Below are 7,682 nucleotides of genomic sequence, written 5' to 3'. Positions count from 1 at the left end.
CAATATGTCCTGGGCGTCAGGCTGTAGGAATCCCCCACCACTGAGTATGTGTCACCATGTTCTAGTCCTGGGGATTCACTTAACACCTAAATTAATTCTAGTAGATACAGTCCTGATTGCCACAAAATGGACTCTGCTGCCAAATTCATAAATGTCAATGTAAAGCCGAAACAATTTGATGTTTGAAGCAGGAGAAAAATAAAATCTTGTAATATTTGAGAAATAAAGTTAGGAGTTTCCTGCCTATACACCATTAATTTTTACTTTTTGCAGAGGTTTACCGCCACCAGGATACAACAAAGCTTTCCTGAAAATGATCATTCGACATACAGAGAGCAGTCACTAGCCTGGCTGGATGAACAAGATTGTGACACTGATACCAAAGCAAATCCACCACTCTCCTATTTGGAGGGAATCGCATGCTTGAGGTGATAAACTTGCACAATCACCCTCACCCCAGGGGGGAAATGGATTAGGAAGAGGGAAAGATATTAAAACACCGGAGTTGGCCCCACTGGCTTGATCTTATTTCTGTGGTCACTCAGTAAATGATTCCAATATGTCAGCTATCAGCTTTCCACGTATATTGCTTTTTGTAAGAAACAAAGAACATACATTAGAAGTTGGTGAAAACCTCTACAGCCCATTTAGCAACCCTTCCCACATTCTGGAGCACCAGCAGTGGACCCATATGCCAAATGCTAACAGGATCAACAGCTAACAAAGGAACAGTTAAAAAAGGTAAAGGCTGATAAAACAGGAAAAGGGTAAAAAACGGTAGAGCTAGAAGGTCAAAAGTCAAGGCAGCACAAAACAACCCACTAAGTAGCAGCAGTGGAAAGCCCTATGATGGAAGAAGTTGGGAGGTAACTTCTACCTTCCTGACTCTACTTAACCTAAACCTTAAGCACTGACTCAGCTCCTCTTTTTCTCCTATGAGTCCTTCACCTGTTTGTGGCCTGCTGCCACCTCATGTTCTAGCTTTCCAGTCTCTACAGGCCTGATTTCTGACTTCCCCATACACTCAGTTCTGTTTTTTATTTTACTCCTATATCCTGTTTCGCTAGTTTATTGCCCTTCCTTCTTACAAGCTTTTGCCTTACGTTTCTGACAACTCTTCAAGTCTTACTCATTGCGAGTGAGACTCAACACTTGGAGGTCAGGTTGCCTTCTCTCCCCCAACAGGCTAAATGTCACACCTTGTAAGAAGGGCTAGATTTTCAACATAAATGTCATTCTTTGCTAAGCTCTGCTGTGTGAAAAACATCTTTTGGGTGCTGAAAAGACTTCAGGAGGCAATTCCACCACAACAGAAATCCTCTTATAGGCCACTTCAGTTAAAGTACGAAGCTGGTTTTGACACATTAGAGCGCTGCTCCACTACATTGAAAGTTATTGCTCTACTTTATTGAAGTTTTGCTGTTTGTTCACTTTACAGTTATTCCTACTTTTTATGTTATATTTGATGTCGAGGTTTGTGTGACATCACTTTCTGTGTGCTTATTAGTTCTCACTCATAAGAATTCCCAAAACTTGAGAGCTCTGTGAATACATGTCAACAGACTGATGCATACAAAAAGGTGATGGGTGGAATGCTTGAATTGGACCCAGCCATATGCAAATCGGTCTTGACCCCGCTCCAAAATAAATGTAAATGTAATTCTTGTGTGCAGAGCAGCTTCTGGGCACTGAAAAGACTTCAGGAGGTGATTCCACCACAACAGAAACCCGCTTATTGGCCACTTCAGTTAATGTAAGAAGCTGGTTTTCACACATCGGCGTGTTGCTCCACTACATTTGAAACGTATGGCTCTACTTTATTGAAGTTCTGCTGTTGTTTTATTCAATTTACAGTTATTCGTATTTTTTATTATTATTTAACCATTCACTTTTTATGTTAACGCTCCAAAAGGAATGTTCCAGTGCACATTGCCAGACCAGGTCCTCCCTGAACTGGAACACAAACATCCCAAGACCATTTTCACCCTGATCAGGGCTTTTCAATCAGGCGTGGCTGGATTCCACTGGTACAGTGAGCAGGGGGCCCACCATTGGGCACACCCATCGCACATAGGGCAGTGCACTGAAGTGTACAAAACAGTGATGGATAGAATGCTTGAATTAATTTCAGCCATTAGTAAATTATTGGGGCTGCATCCCAGTTCTTTGTTATTTTGCACACCATGTCACTTCAGTTTGGACCCAGCCATATGCAATTTAGTCTTGACCTTACTCCAGTAGGAACAGTCCAGCATGAACTGCCACGCCATGTCCTTCCTGAACCGGAGCACGAGCCACCCAAGACCAGTTTTGCCCTGATTGGGCCTCTTATGTCTGGTGTAGCTTGGTTCCAGTGGCACACTAAACACAACAAAAGTCTGGGCATACTGGTCACCGTGAGGGTTGAGGCTCCTAATTTTTAAAGCCACAAGTGACTTTCATTTAGCTTTTACCCCCAAAATTGTCTCCACTTCAATGGAAGTCAGTGTGGAAAAATAAATTCCCACAATGTTTTGCAAAATCTTGCTCTTTCTTGGTTCCAAATGCAGGCATATATGCTCCATCCTTAGACTCTAAACAGGAAAATTGTTATAATAAGCAAGTCTAACCTATGAGTCAATAGGCCAAACCAGCTTTGGACTCCTTAGAAAACACGGAGGCCTTGGGCTTTGCCTAACTGTAAGTGGACCAACAGGCAGACACATCCTCGACTAAGTTCTGTACAACCTCAAAGCTTTCAGCATGTTAGTCTAACCACAGACTTGGTTAGACTGCTCACCAGAAACCTCATGTTCCACTTGTTTCGAGCGCGACTCACACATTTGGAGGTGATATTGAGCACTGACAAAGGGCTAAATATTACACCCCGTATAAGTGAACACTCCTTCAGATCTCTTTTGTTGATCTGAGGAGCTGCTTTGGGCCTATCAGAGTGCTGTTTCACTATATTTATAGGTCCCTAGACAAATTTAGTCAAGTTATGATGCTCTATTATTTACAAAGATTTAGATTTTTGAATAATTACAATGATGTTGCTCCTCATGTTTTTGTTGTTTTTCATATTAAAGATTGTGTGACGTTACTTTTTATGATGTCATCCAATATGCTAAGATATTCTTACAGATCTTATTTTCAGATATTTTTATTTTCTTTGAAACTTATGTAAAATAGCAACCTTTACAAAAAAAAAGAAAAGTTTGTTATAGATAATACAGCTCAAGGCAAAAAAATGATGGGTGTGATCAACTGACTTTATTTCAGAAAGTGAAATATGAGCCAAATGAATACAGATTTGTTGCAAAGTGGTACAGATGGAAACAGATTCTGTATAAAAGGTTTGCAGAAATATAATTTCAGCAGTTAAGTTTTGTAAAAGATGCCAAAAATCCTAAAGTTGCAAATAATATTACCTACACAAAAATTTGCCTACATGCAAAACTTGGACCAACATTTTTTGAAGAGCAATTTTCCAGAAGTCCAATTTACCATGAAGTCAGCGTTTGCGGATTTTCTCCTAGCAACATGTTTTTGAAGAATGTACAGAGTTTTTGGAATTATACGGAGGATAACCTTTCCAAATTAGGACACCCTTAATTTGGTTTCACAATTGAATATCTGTTTGACCATTAAAAAAAACAGGCTCAAAGACTCATAGTAAAGCTTTACCCCAGAGCAGACAATTAATTTTCCTAAGTGTACTAGCCCTTTAATCGTACAACAGCTTACTATGTCTCCTATTCGTTACCCACATGTGCAAATGACATTCTTTACCAAATGCTATACCACATGGGAGAAAAAAAAACTGGGAAGGCTGATGGTAATCAGGTAAGGGGAGCAAAAAAATGTATGGACATGGTGCTCATGTCCAAGTAATAGATTTGATATGAGGTGGAAACCATCAGGATAGACCACTGCGTGGAGAAAATAAATTAATCAAGGGTGGCAAAGAGCAGGGAATTGAACATGTGTGATGGCAACAAGGGGACTGGACAAAGATTGTGTGTGAGCAAATATTTATAGTGTCAACCTATGCCCTAAGCCTTCAAAGCTCCAGAGAAATGCAGCAACTCACATAACTCCCAGTTAGAAGATTCATCAGGAAAGAAAGATTTTAAGCTCTTTTATAAAAGTACGTAGATTGTCCTTTTGACAAAGTAAGATCGGGAGGGCAGTTCACAAGTGAGGAGCCACTACAGAGAACGTTATGTCTTTGGAGATGCGAGGTAACCTTTTTTTTAAAAATCTTTGTTTATTGGTTTTTCACGCCATTTAGAAATCATTAATACAGATACATATTCTTCAATACAATCTATACTTAAGGGCTCATTTTATACATTCGGGTCACGTTCAACGACAGGGTCATGCGTAATTCGGCTAGTCATTGTATTAATCATCCACCTGTGCCTGCCATTAACGCTTCCCATCCATTCTCATGTCCTGTTTCTACCCGCGCACTTGAAATCCCCATTGAAACTGTAACCCATCTAAACAACAAGGTAGCTAAAAGGTAACTACTAAAAACAAACAGCGTGCAGGTGGAATAAGTGGTGGCATGTGGGATTCATTCTGGCTATTACTTCCAGATCTCTCTACTGTTGGGGTCGGCTTAAGCGTCCTCCTGTTCCTTCCTCGTTGTGCATTGTCCCCTGTTCCAACAGGGATGCTCCAGGTCTCAATTAGAGTCATCCTTCCTGTCCAGTGTGGTATCAGGATCTCCCTTCCCTCCTCAGAGTTCACCCTTCGCTGCCAATTAATACATCTCCGCTCATGGCCCCCCATGCTCATGCCTGTCTTTCCTCCCCCTCCCATCCCGCATTGCCCCCCTCCTCTGCCTCCCCCCCTGGGATTCCATCGTCTCTGTACTCCCGTGCCCTCTCCAATCCTCGTCTCCAGTCCTCCCAGGCCTCCATCATTTCTTTCCACGATGGGGCCAAATGTTTTGCCCTAACCCCTCATGCCTCCTCTCTTTGCAGCGCTTGAAGTTCGGCTTGGGCCCATACCGAGACATCAGTTTTCCAGTCCTCCAATTTCAGTCCCACCTGAGACTTCCAGTTCATTGCTATTCTGTGCCTAAACAAGACCATTGCAAGATCCAAAAAGCTACTACCCACTTTCTTAGATGCAGGTCTCTTGTGTTGTGCAGTCCCACCAAGCACAGGAGAGGGCTCTTGTGTAGCTGAGTACCGAGGGTCTCTTCCAGTTCCTCCAATACTCTCGTCCATCCCCCCTGTATGCTGGGGCAGTCCCAAACCATATGGTGAAAGTCCGGGTCTGGGTCCGCCACCTGACATCTGGGGCAATCCCTGCCCCCCCCCCCCTATAGATCACTCTAAGTCTGTGTGCGGTGAGGTATGCTCTGTGGATATAGTCATATTTAATGTATTTGAACCGTGTGTTTCTGGATACTGTCCGAGGATATGCCAATACTTTTTGCCACGCTGTATCCGTTAATTCTCTACCCCATGTCTCCTCCCACTTCGCTCTCAGGGTCTGTAAGGGCTTCAATGTAGTATCAATGGAAGCCTTGTAAAGTTTAGTGACCAGATGACTGTCCTCCCCCGTCAATAGTAGATGCAGTAAGGCAAGGGTCTCCGGTTCCGCACAGCTAGTACCAGCATTTGGTACGTCAGAAATTGTCCCCCGAGATCCCATCCTCTTCTATTAGTCCCACAAAGATCTCAATACCCCCTCTCGAAAAAGGTCTCCTAACGTCAGCACCCCGCCTGGGTCCAGGCTCTGACCTGGCCCCCACTCAAGGTGTGGCCCGGTGCTCCCAGCGGTATTCCAGTCAGCGGTAGCCCAGGGGAATAGGCCACCGTCACCTCAGTGTGCTTCAGACTCTTCTTCCAGCAGAAAAGAGCTGCCATCAGTAGGACCGATCTCCCAGGCAGGAGGTTCCTAGCATCCAGCAGGCCCGTCACCAGGGCATCTGTCGCTATCTCACCACCAACTACACTCAATCCTGTCCGATGTCCCCCAGAGACCCACCTAGCCACCCATTGGAGCTGGCATGCCTGGTAGTACGATTCAAAATCTGGGACCGCCAGTCCCCCCTCCATTGCAGGTCGGCAAAGAGTAGAGAGCGATGTTTGCTGATGCCCCCATCCCATAAGAGCCCCCTAAGGAGCACATTCAGTTCCCTAAACCAGCTCCCTGGAATAGACACCGGTAGGTTCATGAAGTAATAGAGGAGGTGTTATAACATGATCATTTTAGACAAGGCAACCTGGGCCATCATTGGGAGTCTCAGGGAGTGCCAGAACTGCACAGCAGATCGTAAGGAGTGGAGGGATGCTCCCAAGTTCCCATTGCGTAGATCATACATATCGTGAAAGACCTGGATGCCCAAGAACCGAAAAGAGCGTGGCGACCAGGGGAGATCAGCAGGGCACACGGACAGGGGGTCGGCACCCTCAGATAATGTAAAAACATGCGTCTTCCCCCTGTTAACTCTGAGACCTGATTGTGCACCGAAACCTTCAAGCAGCACCAGTGCCCATGGAATCCCAGACCCGCCGTCCCGCAAATATATCAGCAGATCATCTGCATAGAGGGATATAATGTGTTCTTTCCGGTTCAACATTACTCCCTTACCCTGTCCCTCCACTCGGAACTGCGCCGCCAAAGGCTCAATGGAAATCGCAAACAATAAGGGCGAGAGGGGACATCCCTGTCTGGTGCCACGGCATATGGGGTAGGATTCAGATATCGTTCCTCCTACTCGCACCCTGGCCACTGGTCGATGGTATAGCAGCTCGACCCAGCATACCCAGTTCTCTCCCATCCCCATTCTTATCATCACTGCTCGAAGATAGTCCCATCTCACTGAGTCAAATGCTTTTTCTAGGTCTACCGATAGGAGCATACCCTCAGGGCGCCGCTCCTCTAGTGGCCGGTGCAATATCGCAAATAGGCGTCTAAGGTTCAGGGAGGTGCTTCGTGTGGGCACAACCCCATTCTGATCCTCGTGAATAAGAGCGGAATGTGTTGCAACAGCCTATTAGCCAGCGCCTTGCTAAGGATTTTAAAATCACAATTCAACATGGACAGTGGGTGGAAATCAGACACCGATCTCTTGGTTGATTTGGTCTTGGTTAGCGGAACCACCAGCGCCTCCCTCAGGGTCCCGGGGAGAATGCCAGTCTCAAATGCTTCCGCATATAGATCAACGAGTACTGGGGCCAGGATTTCCACATATGCCTTGTAGTACTCCATGGGTAGCCCATCCGTGCCCGGAGCTTTACCCACAGCCAGCTGTGTGATAGCAATTTTCACCTCCTCTAGTGAGATCGGTTCTCCCAAGTGACTCCTATCGTCCAACCTGAGGCCATCCAATGGAAGGGACTCTAGCTGATCCCCCAGCATCTGCGGCAAGTCGTCCCCTGGGTGCCTGTAAAGAGTCCTGTAATAGGATTTGAAAGCATCATTAATCTCCGATGGTGTGTACACCTGGTCCCCAGCCACCCTTCGTACACTCATTATCAGGGCGTTACCTCCCGCGGGTCATACCAACCAAGCAAGTAATCTGCCCGCCCTGCCCTCCTCAGCCTGTGCGGACATCATGTGCCTCCGGTAATCGTGGCATCTTAATCTTTCTAGCATATGGTGAAATGCCTCTCTAGCCGTAAATAGTCTACGGTTGGCTTCCAGGGCCGCTCCTTGTTCAACCTCTCTGTCATGAA

This window comes from Pleurodeles waltl, chromosome 4_2 (assembly GCF_031143425.1).
Source record: "Pleurodeles waltl isolate 20211129_DDA chromosome 4_2, aPleWal1.hap1.20221129, whole genome shotgun sequence".
In the NCBI taxonomy this organism is placed as follows: Eukaryota; Metazoa; Chordata; class Amphibia; order Caudata; family Salamandridae; genus Pleurodeles; species Pleurodeles waltl.
This window is presented reverse-complemented; position numbering follows the sequence as displayed.